The sequence below is a fragment of the Lipotes vexillifer genome, unplaced genomic scaffold (genome assembly GCF_000442215.2).
Source record: "Lipotes vexillifer unplaced genomic scaffold, Lipotes_vexillifer_v1.1 scaffold330, whole genome shotgun sequence".
Taxonomy (NCBI): Eukaryota; Metazoa; Chordata; class Mammalia; order Artiodactyla; family Lipotidae; genus Lipotes; species Lipotes vexillifer.
Window position 1 is genome coordinate 1319417 of NW_006775627.1, and position 24305 is coordinate 1343721.

Genomic DNA, 24305 nt, shown 5'->3' on the forward strand with positions numbered 1-24305 from the left:
AAGGATTATATACTTGTGCAAACTCCTAAGAAGATGTATATCCACATGTAGAAATATTTTGAATCAATATTTTATCCTGTATTGGCTTTTAGTTTTGAATAGATTTATGATGTTAAAAAGAGAAAGAATAAAGCATACACAAAATAAAAACCTCTGAAGAACCTCACTTAGGATAAAGATTATTAATCTATATCCAGTCAGTACGGAGGCACAACGAAAAATACTTTTGTATGAATTGTAACATTTATACATCAAAGGTGAAATATTATCTTCTTGTCAGATGCAAATAGTGAAGAATATTCTATTTGTATTTTTAACCTACAAAAGAAATGCATGATTACTATTAAAAATGCAAACTGAATAAAGGAAAATAAAGTAAAAATAAATATCCTACATACCAATCTTCCCACACAAGTCTTCCCTCAAAATAACCACTGTAAAAAATACCTTGTAGAGTCATCCAAAATAGTTCTAAATATATGTAAATATATACCTACATATATGAAATTACAACCCTTTTCTTTTCCTTTCTTTTTTTCCCACAGATGAGATAATGCCATACATGATGTTATGAAACCTTCTTTCACTGCACAATATTGATCATTCACTTTACAGTCTTGACCATTTTTCCACATCAGTATATGAAAGTCTAAAATTACTATTACTATTATTTATTTATTTATTTTTGCGGTACGCAGGCCTCTCACTGCTGTGGCCTCTCCCGTTGCGGAGCACAGGCTCCAGACGCGCAGGCTCAGCGGCCAAGGCTCATGGGCCCAGCCGCTTCGCGGCATGTGAGATCTTCCCGGACCGGGGCACAAACCCGTGTCCTCTGCATTGGCAGGCGGACTCTCAACCACTGCGCCACCAGGGAAGCCCTAAAATTATTTTTAATATCTATGGAATGCTTATTATATAGATCACTAAAACTGATTAAATGTGTTCCTATTAATGGATATTTAGGTCATTCCCAGGTTTTGCTTTTTACAAACATTGCTGTAATGAATACCATGTGTGAGAGTATCTATAAAACCAATTCTTAGAAGTAGAAAAGTTGGGTCAAAAGATAAGCATTTGGGGCTTATATATTAAAATATATTGTAAAGTTTCATATTTAAATACAATTAAATAAACTAGTCATTGATATGGAATCAAATGCCCATGACAAGGCTCAAGACTAGATATTAAAAACTAACATAAAATAACAATGGCTTTTTAACATAAAGATAAAAGTTATCTTACTGGAAAAGATTGTCATGGAACTACTGACTAATCATTAATTTAAAAAGTGCGCAGGCTCAGCGGCCATGCGCAGGCTCAGCGGCCATGGCTCACGGGCCTAGCCGCTCCGCAGCATGTGGGATCTTCCTGGACCAGGGCACGAACCCGTGTCCCCTGCATGGCAGGCGGACTCTCATACACCATATCAAGTGGGATTTATCCCAGGGACGCAGAGATGGTCCAATATCCACAAATCAATCATTGTCATACACCAAATTAACAAATGAGACTAAAGATAATATGATCATCTCAATAGATGCAGGAAAAGCTTTTCACAAAATTCAACATCCGTGATAAAATCTCTCAACAAAGTAGGTATAGAGGGAAAATATCTCAATATAATAAGGACCATATATGACTAGCCCACAACTAACATCATACTCAAGGATGAAAAGTTGAAAGCATTTCCCTCTGAGATCAGAAAAAAGACAAGGATACCCACTCTCACCACTAGCCACAGCAATTGGACAGGAAACAAATAAATGGACTCCAAATTGGAAAGTAAAAGGTAAAACTATCACTGCTTGCAGATGACATAATACTATACATAGAAAATCCTAAAGATGCCACCAAAAAACTACTGGAACTCATTAATAAATTTAGTAAAGCTGCAGGATACAAAATTAATACACAGAAATCTGTTGTATTTCTATACACTAACAACAAAGTATCAGAAAAAGAAATTAAGAAAACAATCCCATTTACGATCATATCAAAAAGAATAAAACTAAGGAGGTAAATGACCTGTACTCAGAAAACTATTCAATACTGATGAAAGAAACTGAAGACAGAACAAACAGTTGGAAAGATATACCATGCTCATGGATTGAAAAAATTAATATTGTTAAAATGACCATACTACCCAAAGGTGATCTATTGATTCAATGCAATCCTTATCAAAATACCAATGTTATTTTTAACAGAACTAGAACAAATAATTCTAAAATTTTTAGGAAACACAAAAGACCCCAAATAGTCAAAACAGTCCTGAGAAAGAAGAACAAAGCTGGAATTATCATGTGCCCTGTTTTCAAACTATACCACAAAACTATGATCATCAAAACAGTATGGTACTGGCAGAAAAACAGACACATAGATCAATGGAACAGAATACAGAGTCCAGGAATGAACCTACACTTATATGAGCAATTAGTCTATGATAAAGAAGACAAGAATATACAATGGGGGAAAAGACAATCTCTTCAAAAACTGGTGTTGTGAAAACTGGACAGCTACCTGCAAAGGAATAAAATTGAACTACTTTCACACACCATATATGAAAACAAACTCAAAATGGATTAAAGACTTAAATGTAGGATTTGAAGCCATAAAACTTTTACAAGAAAACATAGTATGTTATTTGACATCAGTCTTAGCAATATTTGGGGGGGTTATGTCTCCTCTGGCAAGGGAAACAAAAGCAAAAATAAACAAATGAGACATAACATAAGACTAAAAAGCTGTTGCACAGTGAAGAAAACTATCAACAAAATGAAAAGGCTACTTGCTGAATGAAAGAAGATATTTGCAAATGACACATTCAGTAGGAGGTTAATATCAAAATATACAAAGAACTCATACAACTAAACATCAAAAAAACCCAAACTACCCAATTAAAAAGTGGACAGAGGACCCGAATAGACATTTTTCCCAAGAAGACATACAGATGGCCAACAGGCACATGAAAAGATGCTCAACATCACTAATCAACAGGAAAATACAAATCAAAGCCAAAACAAGATGTCATCTCATACCTATCAGATGGGCTATTATCAAAAAGACAACAAATAACAAGTGTTGGTGAGGATGTGAAGAAAAGGGAACACTTGTGCACCATTGGTGAGAATCTAAATTGGTATAGCCACTGTAGCAAACAGTACGGAGGTTCCTCAAATAACTAAAAATAAAACTACCATATGATCCAGCAATTTCATTCCTGGGAATCTATCCAAAGAAAACAAAAACACTAACTTGAAAAGATATGTGCACCCCTATGTTCACTACAGCATTATTCACAATAGCCAAAATATGGAAGTAACCTAGGTTTCACTCAATAGATGAATGGATAAAGAATATGTGCCATATATATATATATATATATATATATTACTAAGCCATATAATGAATGAAATCATGCCATTTGCAACAACATGGATGGACCTAGAGGGGTTTATGTTTAGTGAAATAAGGCAGACAGAGAAAGACAAATACTGTATGATTTCATTTATATGTGAAATCTTAAAAACAAAACAACTGAACAAACATAATTAAATACAAACAGTCATAGATACAGAAAACAAACAGGTGGTTGCCAGAGGGGCTGGGGGGAAGGGAGAAATAGGCAAGGGAGATTAAGAGGTATAAACTTTCAGTTACAAAATAAATGAGTCACAGGTATGAAACGTACAGCATGGGGAATATAGTCAATAATTATGTAATATTTTGTATGGTGACAGAGGGTAACTAGATTTATCATGGTGATCATTCTGAAATATACACAAATAACAAATCACTATGTTGTGTACCAGGAACGAAAATAGTGTTTCAGGTCAATTATATTTCAAAACCAACCAAAACAACAAACAAGAAAACTCAGAGAAAAAGAGGTCAGATTTGTGGCTACCAGAGGCAGGGGGTGGAGGGAAGGGAAAGTGGATAAAGGTAGTCAAAAGGTATGAATGAACTTCTGGGCTTCCCTGGTGGCACAGTAGTTGAGAGTGCACCTGCCAATGCAGGGGACACGTGTTCGTGCCTGGTCTGGGAAGATACCACATGCCACGGAGCGGCTAGGCCCGTGAGCCATGGCCGTTGAGCCTGCGCATCCGGAGCCTGTGCTCTGCAATGGGAGAGGCCACAACAGTGAGAGGCCCGCATACTGCAGAAAGAAAGAAAAAAAAAAAAAAGGTATGAACTTCCAGTTATAAGATAAATAAGTACTAGAGGTGTGATGTACAACCTGATAAATATAATTAACACAGATGTACCTTATAGATTAAAGTTGTTAAGAAAGTAAATTCTAAGAATTTTAATCCCAAGGAAAATATTTTATTTCTGTTCTTTAATTTTGTATCTATATTAGATGATAGAGGTTCTTTAACTTACTGTGGTAATAATTGAATGATGTATGTAAGTCAAATCATTATGCTGTACACCTTAACCTTATACTGTGCTGTTTGTCAATTATATCTCAATAAAACTGAAAGAAAAATATAAAGACTATGAAAGAACAAAAAGTTGGATCCCTAGTTCACACTATTTATTGTCATAAGACACTAGATAAGCTAAAACTTAAAAAAATAAAACACTTAAAATGCTGAATATTTATATAACCTTCAGATAAGTAGTATTTCTGTTACTCAACTATGGGAGAGCATCAAAATTTTACACATATATAAATAATGTGTAATATAAGTAAGTATATATATAACATATATAAATTAAGCATATGTATAACTTCTACATACATAAAATATTAAAAGACACTACAGAGGGGCGGAGTCAAGATGGCAGAGTAGGAGGACATAGAGTTCGCATCTCCTCACAACTAGGGCACCTACTAGGTGCTGGTGGGGGGCCTTGGACACCTCAGGGGAAGGGAGGAATCCCATGAGACCAGGTCCTCATCTCAGCACCATGACCTGGCTTCACCCAACTGCCTGAAAACTCCAGTGCTGGATGACTCAGGCCAAACAACCAGCAAGACAGGAACACAGCCCAACGCATCAAAAAAATTAGATGACAGAAAAATATGTTACAGGCAAAGGAGCAAGGTAAAAACCTACAAAACTAAATATATGAAGAGGAAATAGGCAACCTTCCTGAAAAAGAATGCAGAGTAATGATAGTAAAGATGATACAAAATCTCAGAAATAGAATGGAGGCATGGACAGACAAAATACAAGAAATGTTTAACAAGGATCTAGAAGAACTAAAGAACACACAAACAGTGATGAACAACACAATAACTGAAATGAAAAATACACTAAAAGGAATCAATAGCAGAATAACTGAGGCAGAAGAACAAATAAGTAAGCTGGAAGACAGAATTGGGAAATAACTGCCACAGAACAGAATAAAAAAAAAGAATTTAAAGAAATGAGGACAGTCTCAGAGACCTCTGGGAAAACACTAAACACACCAACATTCAAATTATAGGGGTCCCAGAAGAAGAAGAGAAAAAGAAAGGGTCTGAGAAAATATTTGAAGAGATTATAGATGAAAACTTCCCTAACATGGGAAAGGAAATAGTCACTGAAGTCCAGGAAGTGCAGAGAGTCCCATACAGGATAAACCCAAGGAGAAACATTCAAAGACACATATTAATCAAACTAACAAAAATTAAATTCAAAGAAAAAATATAAAAGTAGCAAGGGAAAAGCAAAAAATAACATACAAGGGAATCCCCATAAGGTTATCAACTGATTTTTCAGCAGAAATTCCACAAGCCAGAAGCGAGTGGCAGGATATATTTAACATAATGAAAGGGGAAAACCTACAACCAAGATTACTCTACCTAGCAAGGATTTCATTCAGATTCAATAGAAATCAAAAGCTTTACAGACAAGCAAAAGCTAAGAGAATTCAGCAGCGCCAAACAAGCTTTACAACAAATGATAAATGAACTTCTCTAGGCAGGAAACACAAGAGAAGGAAAAGACCTACAATAACAAAGCCAAAACAATAAAGAAAATGGTAATAGTAACATACATATCAATAATTACCTTAAACGTAAATGGATTATATGCTCCAACCAAAAGGCACAGACTGGCTGAAAGGATACAAAAAGAAGACCCATATATATGCTATCTACAAGAGACCCACTTCAGACCTAGAGACACATAGAGACTGAAAGTGAGGGGATGGAAAAATATATTCCATGCAAATAGAAATCAAAAGAAAGCTGGAGTAGCGATAATCATATCAGATAAACCAGACTTTAAAATAAAGACTGTTGCAAGAGACAAGGAGGGACACTACATAATGATGAAGGGATCAATCCAAGAAGACATAACAATTATAAATATTTACGCACCCAGCATAGGAGCACCTCAATACATAAGGTGAATGCTAACAGCCATAAACGGGGAAATTGAGAGTAACACAATAATAATGGGAGGCTTTAACACCCCACTTACACCAGTGGACAGATCATCCAGACAGAAAATAAATAAGGAAACACAGCTTTAAATGACACAATACACCAGATAGACTTAATTTATAGGACATTCCACCTGAAAGCAGCAGAATACACTTTCTTCCCAAGTACATACGGAATATTCTCTATTATAGATCACACATGGGGTCACAAATCAAGACTCGATAAATTTAGGAAAACTGAAATCGTATCAAGCATCTTTTCCAGCCACAACGCTATGAGATTAGAAATCAATTACAGGAAGAAAGCTGTAAAAAACACACACACAGAGGCTAAACAATACGCTACTAAATAACCAAAATATTACTGAAAAAATCAAAGAGGAAATTAAAAAATACATAGAAATAAATGACAACGAAAACACGATGACCCAAAACCTATGGGATGCAGCAAAATTAGTGCAAAGAGGGAATTTTATAGCAAGTCAATTGTACCTCAAGAAACAAGAAAAATCTCAAATAAATAACCTAAACTTACACCTTAAGCAACTAGAGAAAGAAGAACAAAATCCAAATTTAGAAGGAAGCAAATCATAAAAATCAGAGCAGAAATAAATGAAATAGAAATGAAAAATACAATAGCAAAAATCAATGAAACTAAAAGCTGGTTCTTTGAGAAGATAAACAAAACTGATAAACCTTTAGCCAGACTCATCAAGAAAAAAAGGGAAAGGATTCAAATCAATACAATTACAAATGAAAAAGGAGAAATTACAACTGGCACTGCAGAAATACAAAGGATCATAAGAGACTACTACAAGCAGCTATATGCCAATAAAAAGGACAACCTGGAAGAAATGGACAAATTCTTTAAAAGGTACAACCTTCCAAGACTGAACCAGGAAGAAATAGAAAATATAGCCAGAGCTATCAAGTAATGCAATTGAAACTGTGATGAAAAATCTTCCAACAAACAAGAGTACAGGACCAGATGGCTTCACAGGTGAATTCTATCAAATATTTAGAGAAGAACTAACACCTATCTTTCTCAAACTCTTCCAAAAAATTGCAGAGGAAGGAACACTTCCAAGGCTCATTCTACAAGGCCACCATCACCCCGATACCAAAACCAGACAAAGAAATCACAAAAAAAGAAAATTACAGACCCATCAGATGCAAAAATCCTCAAGAAAATACTAGCAAACAGAATCCAACAACATATTAAAAGGATCATACACCATGATCAAGTGGCCTTTATCCCAGGGATGCAAGGATTCTTCAATATACACAAATCAATCAGTGTTATATACCATATTAACAAATTAAAGAGGAAAAACCATATGATCATCTCAATAGACACAGAAAAAGCTTTTGACAAAATTCAACAGCCATTTATCATAAAAACTCTCCAGAAAGTTGGCATAGAGGGAACTTACCTCAATATAATAAAGGCCATATACAACAAACTCACAGCTAACATTCTCAATGGTGAAAAACTGAAAGCGTTTCCTCTAAGATCAGGAATAAAACAAGGATGCCCACCTTCACTACTATTATTCAACATGGTTTTGGAAGTCCTAGCCATAGCAATTAGAGAAGAAAAAGAAATAAAAGGAATCCAAATTGGAAAAGAAGTAAAACTGTCACTGTTTGCAGATGACATGATACTGTACATAGAGAATCCTAAAGATGCTACCAGAAAACTACTAGAGCTAATCAATGAATTTGGTAAAGTTGCAGGATACAAGATTAATGCACAGAAATCTCTTGCATTCCTATACACTAACAATGAAAGATCAGAAAGAGAAATTAAGGAAACAATCCCATTTACCACTGCAACAAAAAGAATAAAATACTTAGGAATAATCCTACCTAAGGAGACAAAGGACCTGTATGCAGAAAACTATAAGACAGTGATGAAAGAAATCAAAGATGATACAAACAGATGGAGAGATATACCATGTTCTTTGATCAGAAGAATCAACATTGTGAAAATGATTATACTACCCAAAGCAATCTACAGATTCAATGCAATCCCTATCAAACTACCAATGGTATCTTTCACAGAACTAGAACAAAAAATTTCACAATTTGTATGGAAACACAAAAGACCCCGAATAGCCAATGCAATCTTGAGAAAGAAAAATGGAGATGGAGGAATCAGGCTCCCTGACTTCAGACTATACTACAAAGCTGCAGTAGTCAAGACAGTATGGTACTGGCATAAAAACAGAAATATAGATCAATGGTACAGGATAGAAAGCCCAAAGACAAACCCACGCATCTATGGTCACCTAATCTATGACAAAGGAGGCAAGAATATACGATGGAGAAAAGACAGTCTCTTCAGTAAGTGGTGCTGGGAAAACTGGACAGCTACATGTAAAAGAATGAAATTAGAACACTCCCTAACACCATACACAAAAATAAGCTCCAAATGGATTAAAGACTTAAATGTAAGACTGGACACTATAAAACTCTTAGAGGAAAACATAGGAAGAACACTCTTTGACATAAATCACAGTAAGCTCTTTTTTGATCCACCTCATAGCGCAATGAAAATAAAAACAGCCATAAACAAATGGGACCTAATTAAACTTAAAAGTTTCTGCACAGCAAATAAAACCATAAACAAGACAAAAAGACAACCCTCAGAACGGGAGAAAATATTTGCAAATGAAGCAACTGAGAAACGATTAATCTCCAAAATATACAAGGAGCTCATGCAGCTCAATATCAAAAACAAACAAACAAGGACCCAAATAAAAAATGGGCAGAAGACCTAAATAGACATTTGTCCAAAGAAGACATACAGATGGCCAAGAGGTACATGAAAAGATGCTCAACATCACTAATTATTAGGGAAATGCAAATCAAAACTACAATGAGGTATCACCTCACACCGGTCAGAATGGCCATCAAAAAATCTACAAACAGTAAGTGCTGGAGAGGGTGTGGAGAAAAGGGAACCCTGTTGCACTGTTGGTGGGACTGTAAATTGATACAGCCACTATGCAGAACAGTATGGATGCCCTTTAAAAAACTAAAAATAGAACTACCATGTGACCCAGCAATCCCACTACTGGGCATATACCCTGAGAAAAACCATAATTCAAAATGATACATGTACCACAATGTTCATTGCAGCACTATTTAAAATAGCCAGGGCATGGAAGCAATCTAAATGTCCATCGACGATGAATGGATAAAGATGTGGTACATAAATACAATGGAATATTACTCAGCCATAAAAAGGAATGAAATCGGGTCATTTATAGAGATATGGATGGACCTAGAGTCTGTCATAAGAGTGAAGTAAGCCAGAAAGAGAAAAACAAATATTGTATATTAACTCATATATATGGAATCTAGAATAAATGGTACAGATGAAGCTATTGGCAGGGCACAAATAGAGATGCAGACATAGAGAATGGACATGTGGACACAGGGTGAAAGGGGAATGAATTGGAAGATTGGGACTGACATATATACACTACCATGTGTAAAACAGATAGCTAGTGGGAACCTGCTGTATAGCGCAGGGACCTCAGCTTGGTGCTGTATGATGACCTAGAAGGGTGGGATGGGGGTGGTGGAGGTGGGAGGGAGGTCCAAGAGAGAGGAGATATATGTATACAGCTGATTCACTTCGTTGTACAGCAGAAACTAACACAACATTGTAAAGCAACTATACCCCAATAAAAATAAATAAATAAAAGGCACTATGAATTGGAAAACAATTGCTATGATAGAGAATTTGTTTTTAAATGCTATATTTAAAACACATTAAAAATCCTCATATAAATCAGTAAATATGATCACAATAAGACAAACTGGACAGGAATTCCCTGGCAGTCCAGTGGTTATGACTTTGCACTCTCACTGCCAAGGGCCCGGGTTCAATTCCTGGCTGGGTAACTAAAATCCCACAAGCCATGTGGTACGGCCAAAAAAAAAAAAAGAAAGAAAGACAAACTGGGTGACAGATATGAGAAAACAATTCATAAAAGAAAGACACAAAGTCTCATTTTTTAAAAAATCAGGCAAAAATTTTAACTTCACTCTCAATTTAGCAAAGGCATTATATTTTCAACTACCAAATTTGAAAAAAATTAATGCTTCAACCTAGTATTAGCATGCTTACAAAGAAATTGGCATTTGTATGCAACGCTTATGGAAAATGTAAATCACACAAATTTTCTATGTGGCAATTACACAAATAGAACCTTGAAAATGTGCATATCATTTAATCAAGCAGTTCAACATCTAAAAATTTATCATAAGAACACAATAAAAATGTATATAAAATTTTAGCTTACATACTGCTTGTTGAAATATTTGTCACAATGGAATATTGAAAAACTCCAAGTGCTCAACAACAGGATTTTTGCTAAAGAAAATTTGGTGTTGTCATATGATAGAATAATATGCAGGCATAAAAATGACTGCATATGAGAACAAAGAAAACAAAAAGCAGTTTTTTAAAAAGGGAGTACAGCATGAGCACATGTTTATAAAAGAACTAACCAAGTAACTAATAAATATATTTATGGTATAAAATGTAGGAATATATATGTCCTTTAGTTTTTTCATGTGTGTTTTCTAAATGGACTCTAATGAGCGTATGTTCGCTTTCTGGCAAAGGAAAATTCAAATTAGTTTAAATTTAATGGGAGGAAGAAATGGACACTGTGGTCCAGCAGAAGTTTCACTGAAACCACACTCAAAAACTGAAACTGTGCAATTAGTGCTGCATCGATAATTTTAAGAAACTAAAAGTTTGAGTCCTTGAGTCTTTTGTCGACTTGGGACTGCTCATGAAATGGGGATTTCCCCTGAAGGCTTCTTCCACTCTCACTGAAATCCCACAGAAAAATTTAATCCTGGCTCTTTCATCTCTAGCTCCATCACCCAGAGTCAGGTTTACTATGTATATTCACAAGATTCCGTGAACTCTGCTCATACATCTCCATCATCACTGCTACCAGCTAGTCTAAACCAGCACTGCCTCTCACCTGGAGAGAAAACTATCTCATTAAGGATTTCTCTAATTTCATTCCTGTTTCCCTATAATCCATTCTCCACAAAGAGCCAGAATGATCATTTAAAAACACAAATCAGATTATGTCAGTTTCTACTTAAATCCTACTGATGGCTTCTAGTTGCACTTCAAATAATAATTAAACCTTTATAATAATTTACAAATTCCTATAAGGTTTGGCCTCTCTTTCCTTAGGGTATTTGCACTCACAATTCCTTCTCTTTGAAACACACAGCCCTGGATCTTCTCCTGGCTGAAAATTTATTTCAACTCAAATGCCACCTCCTCACTGATGCCTTTCTTAACCAGCCAAAGCTAATTGTCCTCCCCTCTTGCAACCATGTCCTTTTTTCATATTGTTCTATTTACTGGTGTTCATTGCATTTATTACTCAGAAATTACCTTGTTCATTTACATTTTAAAATAATTTATTTTCTGTATCAACTGGAATTTGATGACAGAAGTATTGCGTCATTCTTCATTGTATCTCAAGTCTCTAGATCTTTGCCTGGAAAAGAGCAGGTGATTCACTGGAGACATATAAATTATAGGAAATTGCCTTTATCAAAGAGAGATGAAAAGAATTACCAAACTTCCCAGCAAATTTGAAGCCACTTCCACAATTCTATTATAAAACATTTGGTGTTTTTCCAATTTTCAGTTTACTCTAATTGTGTAAAAAAGGTTGAATCCACCTAGTGCCCAGATCTTGGTTTCCAATACCACTCTCCAATAAAAAGCATCAGTGCTCCTTACAGATATGGCTGATTATAAGACTAGGGCAGGGAATATACAAGATGAGCCTGTAACATCTTGTTCTAGTGCTAGAACTTTTCTATTTACTTTTCTTCAAAATTTTATAGTGGGTCTACCTTCTGTAAAAGAAAGTAGATTACAGCTATTACAATGTTTGTGGTGGAAATGTGGACTACTGACTATCTGGACTATTGGCTTGGCCAAAAAATTCATTTGGTTTTAAGTAAAAATAAAAGACACTTTTTGTTTTCACCAAGAACTTTATTGAACAATGTATTCACTAACCAAGTGAACTTTGTGGCCAACCCAATATGATCAAAGGGGTGGAAATGTCAAACAGGATGTTTGACCTACCTACACAAATTCATGTGTAGATAAAGACAAATATATCCAGATGTTCAGGGCAGCATTCTTTATAATAGTAAAAAAAAAAAACAAAAGTGGTAATAACCCTAAATATCCATTGCTATGGAACTGTTAATCATTTGTGATACATTCCTAGTTTATAGTTTAATGTAATATCACCAGGAAAAATTTATACTTTTGATTTGCAAAGTCACCTCCACCTCTGCTTCCACCCACTCGAATTTCTCTAAACCCAAATGCAATAAGGCAGAGAACACAGTAATATGTTAATATTATAGGGAGATAAGCGAACAGCTTTTACTTTTGAGTTTTAATATGATTTCACTTCATGTTCTTGATGCAGGCCATCTTTTCCTACATAGAAATAATACTTCGGTAGGCACTACTATATAGCTAATGGTATTCATCATTACCATTAAAATGTATATAAAATTCTAATGCTCTTAAAATCAGTATAATATGAAATTACATTTTGATGATTAAAAGCTTAGTTGCTGGGCTTCCCTGGTGGTGCAGTGGTTGAGAGTCCCGCCTGCCGATGCAGGGGACACGGGTTTGTGCCCCGGTCTGGGAAGATCCCACATGCCGCGGAGAGGCTGGGCCCGTGAGCCATGCCTGCTGAGCCTGCGCGTCCAGAGCCTGTGTTCCGCAACGGGAGAGGCCACAACAGTGAGAGGCCAGCGTACCGCAAAAAAAAAAAAAAAGCTTAGTTGCCTTCATTGGAATGATGACCTTTCTTCTTTTTTGAATCCTAAAGCAAGAACTTTTCCCAACATAGCAAATAATTTTTTCATATATCTTACTTTGTTATATTTAAACATTAGAGAAAATCATGTTAAACTTGTATTCTAGACATAAGACATGTGAAGTAGGTACCAGCAAAATCCAAATCCACAGTATTTTAAAATACAAAATTTATATTAAAATCACTTGAATTATTTTCCAAATTGGTTTCCCTTTGAAATAAACTTGTTTGTAACCATCAGCAGTATTTAAAGCACACTGAGCAAATTGCATTAATAATTTATAGAGCAAAAGGTGATACAAATAGGAAAAGTAGTGGGTTTTTCTTTTTTTTTCTATTGGAAGCATCTGAAAATGATATGAAGTTGATATTAAAAGTATTTGTAAACTTTGTTAGAAAAGTTTTTTTCAATAGAAATTTTAGAAGATCTTGATGTGTACCTTTTAGCATGTTTGCTTAGAACAGAAATCTGAAAAATATTATTCTAAGACCTGCCTTGTGTTTCCTATGACTTATTATAAAATTACATTATAAAATAAGTATTTTTCAAAGGGAATTAACAACAAACAAAAGATAGAATTCAATCTCTTGAAAGTATACTGAGTTGAGAAGTGATGACCTAGTGTAACTGTGCAGGACCCTATGGGGCCTTCCCGGGACAGACCACCACTGCCCCTTATGATGTCCTACACCTGCCTCTTGTCTGTAGAAAAACTTCAGCCAAAGAATAAATTTAATCAGAGAAGTAAGAAAATGCAGAAAGAAAGGAAAACTGTCAAGCAAGACAAAATGATATCAGTTTAGCCATTAAACAAAGTCAAGGAAGGACCTTTAGTTCTTCCTCAAGGGCTAGAGATGATAATCCGAGCCATGTCCTTTGAGCTGTTTTGCAGATACTGAAAACCCCACCAGGTGGAAGAAGTTGACTGTTTGCTGACTACAACCCCATAGAACCCAGACCAGTTGGAACCAGAAGGACTAGCTGACCAGAAATTTGTGGCTCAGATCACAAGCAAGACATGATGGCTACTTGGAACCACATGATCAAGACAATCATCTCTAAAAATAAGAGATTACCCCCTTCCCAGGAGGTAACACTTTCCTCTTTTCCCTATATAATCTCTGAACAAAACCTGGGGAGTTGGGGAATTGGTTTTCTGAGACAAGAGTCCACCTTCTCCCCAGGATTGATGGTTTCCTCAATAGTTATCTTTCATTTTACCCAATACTTGTCTCTAGTATTGGATTCTTCAGCAACAAGTAGCCCAACCTGAGTTTGGTAACACTAGGTTTGCTGCTGCATAGTTAGCACTTTCCTCAGAACCTCTACTGCCAAGCATTGTCCATGACAATGGGCGTTAATGGAATTGAACTTGAATTAGTGTTCCCATTTCAAATCATCAATTGTCCCATCTGTGCCCCCCAAACTGCCCATGCTGCTGGTCAAGAAAATATGGAGACAAATAAACATCAAGTTCTGAAATGGATAAGAGTTAAGAGTTCCACAGCTGGCAATAATAACCCCAATTTTTTTAGTAACAAAAGAATAAAAGCAAACATAAATAAAATTTAATTCTGTCTTAATATTTTAATAATTGCAAATTTGAGGCTAGACAATGACACTCTCATTTATAAAGCTTAGAAGCTGAATGAGGTAGTTAGGAACATATCTAAAGGTGACCCCTGAAAGAAGAGGACAGGAGGGAAGAAAAGAACACGGAGGGGCAGGGGTGAAATCTGCTTTACAGTGTTGCCCAAGGTCAGCCCTGAGAGAAGGTAAGTCATCTGTGTCTGTACTGCCACCTAAATGTCTGCTTCTGTTCTCACTATGGCCTGTCAGGCTCACCATATAACTCAATAGAGTCAGGTCTTAAAACAAGGAAGTAATATTCTACCTAAGCAATTCTAAACTGAACTGAATTAATCTGACCTGAGAAAGCAGCTCTTTCAGAGGCTTCAGTGTGAAGGACAGGATTCTTCATCATGCCTGTGCCTTCTTCAAGGCTTCACATTCCTGTCCCATTGCATGTGATTGCAATGGAATGCCTAGAAGAGATGGGCTCTAGGAAAGATGTGAGAGGATTCTGGAACTGTCAATAGAAAGTGAGAAAGAAAGAACTTCTTTATAAAGGAGGTTAGTTCGCCCTAAGGGAAGGACACGTAATTAAATTGACTTTCTTTTCTCTTTACACACACCCTTGTGAGTACTTATGAAATGGAGGAAGGAAAAGGCAAGAGCTTGAATATGTAATGTAGATGCTGGCAAACCAGCCCTTACTAATCAAACTAACTAGATACGTATAATAGATATGTGTTGGTCTAATCTTATGCATGTTCAAAATAGAACCTCTTGTTTTTTAGGGGTTTTTTGTTTGTTTTCTTTTTGTTTTTGCAGTACGCGGGCCTCTCACTGTTGTGGCCTCTCCCGTTGCGGAGCACAGGCTCCGGACGCGCAGGCTCAGCGGCCATGGCTCACGGGCCCAGCCGCTCCGCGGCATGTGGGATCCGCCCGGACCGGGGCACGAAGCCATGTTCCCTGCATCGGCAGGCGGACTCTCAACCACTGCGCCATCAGGGAAGCCCAGAACCTGTTTTAAAACAGGTCATTCTGACTAAGAAACAGATAACTGAAGCGGGTACAATAAGCTTACTGTGAAACAATGTTATTAGTTGCCAAATCAAGAATTAATGTGACTAAAATATTCTCTGATGGAAAGTGTTTTGATACTGAGGATTAATTATTTCTTCCAGAAAGTCCATATGCCACAAATAGCCTTTTCTGAGGAACCAACTGATTTAAATAGAAGAGATATTTTATCTTACAGACAAGGATTTAATTTCCAAGAACAGGGCACCTAAAGTGAGCTATATTAGCTTTCCTTTATATCATCTCCTCTTCTGGTCTCAAAGAAAAAAACATTCTTGAACCTTCCCTGTCTTGTCTCCTGTAGGAATTTTATTTATTTTTTTGGTCTTCTTCTGGTCTCAAAGAAAAAAACATTCTTGAACCTTCCCTGTCTTGTCTCCTGTAGGAATTTTATTTATTTTTTTGGTCTTCTTCTGGTCTCAAAGAAAAAAACATTCTTGAACCTTCCCTGTCTTGTCTCCTGTAGGAATTTTATTTATTTTTTTGTTTCTTTTTTCTTCACTTTCTCTCTACTGACTTTATATCCTTACTCTGTGAAGGGGCTGAGGTTTCTCTAACCCTAAGTAAAATCGAACCTTACCCCTCAAGATTAAAAAGTGTTATCTTTATTTCCTTTCACTGATAAATGTCTTAAAATCTAAAATCACTCTTCAGCTTTGTTTCCCATTTAGTCCTCAGTCCAAGCCCATGTCTATGCAAATCTACTAAACCTCTTCTTTTAAAATCCATCCATGACCTAATAATAACAAAGTCCATCATCTCCTACCCTATTCTCTTATTAATCACTTTATGGGTTTGCTATTGGTAGTCAGTTTAACTGCTTTGTCTCCTATGACACTGTTATTACTTTAATTTATCCCATTATTTTTTTACAATCAATTAATATTCTCTCTAAACTTGTTTTACTCCACCTACTCTTAAAGTTATATCCCAGTCATCTTCACTCCACTTTTATTCCCTATTGATGTTCATTTATGTGTGACCTAATTCTTGCCAGAGCTTCATACATCCATATATTCAGCTTTACCTTCTAATCTGATACTTGGATGTAAAATTTTCACCTTCTTCCAGAACATCTCTGTGAGAGTATGTGTTAGTATGTAAAAGCATAACATCAAAAGCCAGATTCATTATCCTTACTTTTGCTGCTCCAAGGGAAAAAAATACAACACCCTCACGCTTCAACAGATTGGATTATTTACCATTCTTTATAATTTCCCTATATAATGTCCAATAGTTCACTATTTCTTTGTATTTGCCTGCCTCACCTTTGTGCCTGGAAAGAACAACTTTATATTTTTATTAAATTATACCCAATTCACTCTTAAAGATATAATTTAACTATCATATCCCCTTAACATCATTTTCTCTGGGCTCTAAGTTCCTTATGGACAGAAATTGTGACTGTTGGCTTATTCTGAATCTCAGGATGTACACAGTGCCTGGTACCAGATAGGTGCTCATATACCTGTCCCATTCACTTTCCCACCCTTCCTCATTTTCAATCTGATGTTTATAATATTTTGAGTTATAGTACTATCTGTACATGCACATTTCCATGTTAAACTCATGAGATAAACTATGTACCTTTGTTTATATCTCAATCTGTACCATGGACAGTTCTTGGCAGGTCTGTGGTACTCTCTGTAAATGTTGTATGTAAAAGTGACACATTTTAATCTCTATTTTTCCCCTCAAGATATTGAAGAAGTAGGGTGCAGCCTGTGCACAGGAGGTTAAAAAAAAAAAGGAAGGCGAGGGGCATGAGAGGATGTTCTTGTAGGGGTCGGTCGACCATATTTATAGTCTGTTCTATTAGGTAGGAGGAATAGAGTTGGGAGCTAGTATGTGACCACCCATATCATTCATGGGCATAGAGTAGAATAACATACCTCATTGAATGGGGAAAGAAGAATACTAAGAAACAGAGAATCTCCATAGTTGTTGTTTTAGTTTTCTTGGATGCCTTGTCAAGAGCCCTGAGAAAATTGAACACTGTATATAACATACCATTGAGCACAAAATTTGCCCAGACACACACACACACACACACACACACACACACACACGTCAATATCAGCACACCTGGTATATGCCATTTGGATATGTTCACACTAGAGGTAAACTGTGTCACTGCCATGAAAGATTGAACACTGTCTGCCAATCAGCGTTCTAGTCTTGCCTCTGATTCTAGTTATGTGGCTCTGAGAATTCCACTCAAATCTCTCGGCCAGAAGAGTTTTTAGTTAAATAATGAGATAGATAAATGCTAATAATCTGTGTTCCTAAAATTTTTTCATGCATATACAATCGTATGGAACTTAAATCTCTTTATAGATTCCAAATGTCAAAGAATGAATTTTTTTTTCTCGGTGGTTTGAACCATTCTGTAAAATCATTCTGCATAGCTTTCACAACCTCTGACACAGCACAACTACCAGTTTACAGAAAAAATGATGAGTAAGATAGAAACATCCTTCTGCACTCTCCACCAGCCACCTCCACCACTGGCACCACACACATCCATACAGACACACTGCTCTTTCAAAAAAGGAAGGAATGAGATATTTAAAAACAATCTTACCAAAATAAATTTTAAATATTTTTAAATTTCATTATAAATTCATCTAAATGACAGTTGGGACTTTTAAATACAGGATTTCTATATTGCTTTCTTCCTGTTAATTTTATAATAATAGAAAGAGAATTTAGGGGAAAGCATGAGAAGCAGCAGAAAAGCAAGGCGGTTGCATGCAATTTCCAGCTCCTGAGTCATTCCACTCTTTAGCACAGCTCATGTCACATGATGAAAAATAATTTTAAATGTGAGCATCTTATACAACATCAACTATTTTAAATGGCCACAGTCCTATCATCACAAATCCACCACAATCTAAGAAAAATTCATTTTCTCAGCAATTAATTTGTTTTCAGTTTACTCCTCACATCCATACCGGAGGGAGGGGGCAGGGTCTGTACCATCATTCCAAGTCTACTAAGCACATTACATAAATCTTCCACTCATGTGGGAGAAATGACTTACATATTTTTCCTAAAAGAGAAAAAAGCATAAATAATCTGTACCATCATTACTAGCAGGAACTGTTCATAAGGCCTTTGGGCTCAAGATGTTGGCCTGCCTCGGAGGCTGCTATCAGAAGGCTCACCCCTGGGCTTTGGCAAAGCCACTGCCATGTTAATCTGCTTCATTACATTTCTACAATTTGTTCACCCCATTAAGAAGCAGTGATTGCCTTGTGAAAGGAAGATCTATCCTTCACTTTGAAAGCTTTACCTTCAAAAGGTATACAAATATGGCCACAGATAGACACTAAAGGCCAGAAAGCCAAAGAAATATTAAAATACAGCATGTCAGAGTCAGAGCTCATTTCAGTCTAAGAAGATTTAAAGATGCAGAACAGCCAGAATTACAGCTTTTTAATCTCTTAGATCCAAATCTAAGCTCACAAAGCACACATTTTAAATGTCATCATTAACATAAATAACAATTCATTGAAAGGTCAAAGATAGAATCATGTTGGCTTACCTCAAATAAAGGGAATTGTAAATCATAGATCAGAATCCACATATGTGTTAAATACAATATTCTCCAACACAGTTATTCAGAATTCCCACTAGAGCAGAAAGTAAAATCCCACGTGTTCCATCCTCACTGAAGGAGAAAAAACAAGAAAGAACGACTGCAGCATCCTCTCTGTTTCTGCCTTAGCTTTCTGTTCTGACACATACTCAATGGTACCCACTGTCTGTTAGAAAGCAGCATGCTAAATTTAAAAAATAAATAAATAAATATAAGGCAGCATCTTACATGACAGCTCCATCTCCTGGCCAAAAGTGGAATCATTTTCATTAATGATCCCTTGGCAATGCCACGTCTAGTAAGTTTGATGTGGTTATAGCCCATAATTCCACTGTATTTGAAATCAACTACCTTAATTAATTGTAAAGTAAACATTTCAGAAGGATTAGCATATGATTTTTTTTTAATTTGTAGTCCTACTTTGGGATTTACTTCAATTTATTTACATTGTATTTAAATTAAATGGAACCTTGTCATAGCATTATTAAAAATTTACTGCTTACCTAAAAACTTATTTAACTTTATTTGCCATCTGCAAAAATAATATATATCGCCTACAAAATAATTTTGGATGTCAAATTTATATTTCTTGAACACCACTTTGTGGAGATGTATAAGTTTTTGCTACTAGAGAAATTCGGCATTATGTTGTTGTTATTAATGTTATTTGGGGGTGTTAAAGGATTGAAGTTAACGCAGGACAATGAAATTAATAAAAGGCAAACTAGAAGATCTTTAGTTGACTCAAGCTTTTTAAGATATTTCAAAATATACAAATATCAAATTACATGCTACATGAAATTTGATAATTGTAGTACCCTATAGTGTGTAGTTATATCTTATTAGAAGGATAAGAGAAAAATTAAATTATTATAAGAATGCATTTAGTAAATAACATCAGTTATACTGAGCATATTATGTGCTTGATATGTATTTGTTTATTTTTTCTATGGTTAATTGTGAAGTCCTGGTTAATTGTTAAGTTTTGAAATAAACATATAGATTGTCCTTCTTCAACATTTTCACAATGCCATTTAAATTTGAAGACATATGTATGAACTAAAGTTCTCCCTACTAGTCTGATATTCCAAAGCCTTTCATTCGCTGCCACTGCAGAAACACTGTGACGCTGTCCGAGGTGCTGAAAACCAATTTCAGAACTCAAAGGTTCTAGGTCTTAAACTGGTCTGAAATGTTGTCTTTGTAATATTTCATATAAATTTTATTTTTAACAGTACTATATAATCCAGAATAAGTGACAGTATCGAAAATACAAATGTCTAAGTAATATTTTATACACAGAATATATAGTATACATATTGACCAGAAGCCATAATGCAGATGAATCTATTCAATAAAAATATGATTATACGTCACACTTTCTTTGGATCCTCCACATAATATTTCATTTTATTCTTGATGATGTTATATTATGCAGATTGTTCCAGCACAAGTTCCCACATTGAATAGATGAAGTTACTTAAGTCTACTCTTCAGTAATTCGCTCAGAGTTAATTAATAAGCAAGTCAGAAGAACAAACCTGGTTCTCTAAATTTTACCTTACTTCTATTTCTATAATATCATTAAGATATATTTGTATTATTTTAAAAATACATAATAACATTGCCCAACTAAAAAATTAAAGTGACTTGGCAGATCAAATTATTTAAATATGTACACTCAAACTATTCCCTCTCATAAGTTTCCTGCAAAAACATGATACTGTTATAAACCCTCAGGGCACATAAGTTATGATAATTTCTCTTAAATGTTTTGAGCAAAGCACTCCTAATGGTCAAAAAAGATTGAACTCATAAGATTAGAATCTGAGATGCCACAAACACGAAATATCACTGAAGCTTCACTTTATCTTTAAAATCATGGAAACTTTATAATAATTTATGTAACATTTAAACACTTTTCTTAAAACATTAATTATTTTCCCATTATTCTGAATGTAAATTTTACCCTTTAGGAAGATGTGTCTAACTTATCTTGGGATTTTATGGACCTCCAGGCATGCCACCACATGCTCCTGGGGACACAATACCCCCAGTGTGAGGACTATGAGATTATGTGACACAAAATCAATTTATCTCGGCAAACAGGTAATTACTTAAAAGTTTTTTTCATGTATTCCTTTCCAGCATAAAATTTCAGGTTTGACTAATCACAAAACTGGGGTTCAATATTAATAAGTAATACCTTAAAAAATTATAAAATATATTTGCATTCTTCATTTTTAGTGCTCTGTAAAAGTCACTGTGGCAAATTGTAAATATTGTCACAATCCTTTTCTCCTCCTCATGTTCATGTCTTTTGCAATGTGAGTACCATTAAGAGATGGAGACTATTTTTTCATCTTTTTTTTTTAACATCTTTATTGGAATATAATTGCTTTACAATGGTGTGTTAGTTTCTGCTTTATAACAAAGTGAATCAGTAATACATATACATATGTTCCCATATCTCTTCCCTCTTGCATCTCCCTCCCTCCCACCCTCCCTATCCCACCCCTCTAGGTGGTCACAAAGCACCAAGCTGATCTCCCTGTGCTATGCAGCTATCTATTTTACGTTTGGTAGTGTATATATGTCCATGCCACTCTCTCACTTTGTCCCAGCTTACCCTTCCCCCTCCCCATATCCTCAAGTCCGTTCTTTAGTAGGTCTGTGTCTTTATTCCCATCTTGCCCCTAGGTTCTTCATGAACTTTTTTTTTTCCCTTAGATTCCATATATATGTGTTAGCATACGGTATTTGTTTCTCTCTTTCTGACTTACTTCACTCCGTATGACAGACTCCAGGTCCATCCACCTCACTACAAATAACTCAATTTTGTTTCTTTTTATGGCTGAGTAATAGTACATTGTATATATGTGCCACATCTTCTTTATCCATTCATCTGTTGATGGACACTTAAGTTGCTTCCATGTCCTGGCTATTGTAAATAGAGCTGCAATGAACATTGTGGTACATGACTCTTTTTGAATTATGGTTTTCTCAGGGTACATGCCCAGTAGTGGGATTGCTGGGTCATATGGTAGTTCTATTTTTAGTTTATTAAGGAACCTCCATACTTTCTCCATAGTGGCTGTATCAATCTACATTCCCACCAACAGTGCAAGAGGGTTCCCTTTTCTCCACACCCTCTCCAGCATTTATTGCTTGTAGATTTTTTGATGATGGCCATTCTGACCGGTGTGAGATATCTCACTGCAGTTTTGATTTGCATTTCTCTAATGATTAATGATGTTGAGCATCCTTTCATGTGTTTGTTGGCAATCTGTCTATCTTCTTTGGAGAAATGTCTATTTAGGTCTTCTGCCCATTTTTGGATTCCTATACACTAATGAGGAAAAATCTGAAAGTGAAATTAAGGAAACACTCCCATTTACCATTGCAACAAAAAGAATAAAATATCTAGGAATAAACCTACCTAAGGAGACAAAAGACCTGTATGCAGAAAATTATAAGACAGTGATGAAAGAAATTAAAGATAATACAAATAGATGGAGAGATATACCATGTTCTTAGATTGGAAGAATCAACATTGTGAAAATGACTATATTACCCAAAGCAATCTACAGATTCAGTGCAATCCCTATCAAACTACCACTGGCATTTTTCACAGAACTAGAACAAAAAATTTCACAATTTGTATGGAAACACAAAAGACCCCGAATAGCCAAAGCAATCTTGAGAAAGAAAAATGGAGCTGGAGGAATCAGGCTCCCTGACTTCAGACTATACTACAAAGCTACAATAATCAAGACAGTATGGTCCTGGCACAAAAACAGAAATATAGATTAATGAAACAGGATAGAAAGCCCAGAGATAAACCTGCGCACATATGGTCACCTTATCTTTGATAAAGGAAGCAAGAATATACAGTGGAGAAAAGACAGCCTCTTCAATAAGTGGTACTGGGAAAACTGGACAGCTACATGTAAAAGTAAGAAATTAGAACACTCCCTAACACCATACACAAAAATAAACTCAAAATGGATTAAAGACCTAAATGTAAGGCCAGACACTATCAAACTCTTAGAGGAAAACATAGGCAGAACACTCTATGACATAAATCACAGCAAGATCCTTTTTGACCCACCTCCTAGAGAAATATAAATAAAAACAAAAATAAACAAATGGGACCTAATGAAACTTAAAAGCTTTTGCAGAGCAAAGGAGACCATAAACAAGATGAAAAGACAACCCTCAGAATGGGAGAAAATATTTGCAAATGAAGCAACTGACAAAGGATTAATCTCCAAAATTTTTTCATCTTTTATCTGAGCTGATCTCATGATTTGGCAATAAAATGTAATGAAAGTAACATTGTTCTAGTGTAGTCTTCAAAATTTCTTTCATACTTCTGCTTCCTCTCTTGGCGCCCTCTCTGACCACCATATGAACAAGTCTGCACCTTCCTAGCAGAGGACATGAGACCACATGGAGCAGAGACAGTTTCCCAGTTGTGAATTTCTAAGAACAGCTAGTCCCAAGCTGACCTGGCAGCTGATGCAAGTGAATTAGCAAATCCAGCCTAAGATCAATTGAGTCTAGCCAGGATCAGCCAAACCAAAAAACCGATGAAGTAACTAAATGTTTGTTTGCATTAGATCCAATTTCTTCATGTTCAATCCAATGGTGCATTTGCAATCATAGTATTAAAAAGCATTTGAAACATTTGCTTACTTCCTTCTTCTTGAAATACTTTCTCCCCTTGCTTTTGCTTGGCAGCATCCTATAATGTAGTTCATCTATATATGGC

At 35.7% G+C, this 24305-nt stretch overlaps 1 protein-coding gene across 1 annotated transcript in view; it reads right to left on the reverse strand.

The window, feature by feature from the left end:
* The window catches only part of SCN2A (sodium voltage-gated channel alpha subunit 2), a 150409-nt gene extending 130695 nt beyond the window's left edge, over window positions 1-19714 (reverse strand). The window contains exon 1 of the mRNA XM_007450058.1: window positions 19478-19714. The gene's annotated coding sequence lies outside the window, so the exon portion shown is untranslated. The remainder of the gene's footprint in view (window positions 1-19477) is intronic.
* Between the last annotated feature and the right edge of the window lie 4591 nt (window positions 19715-24305).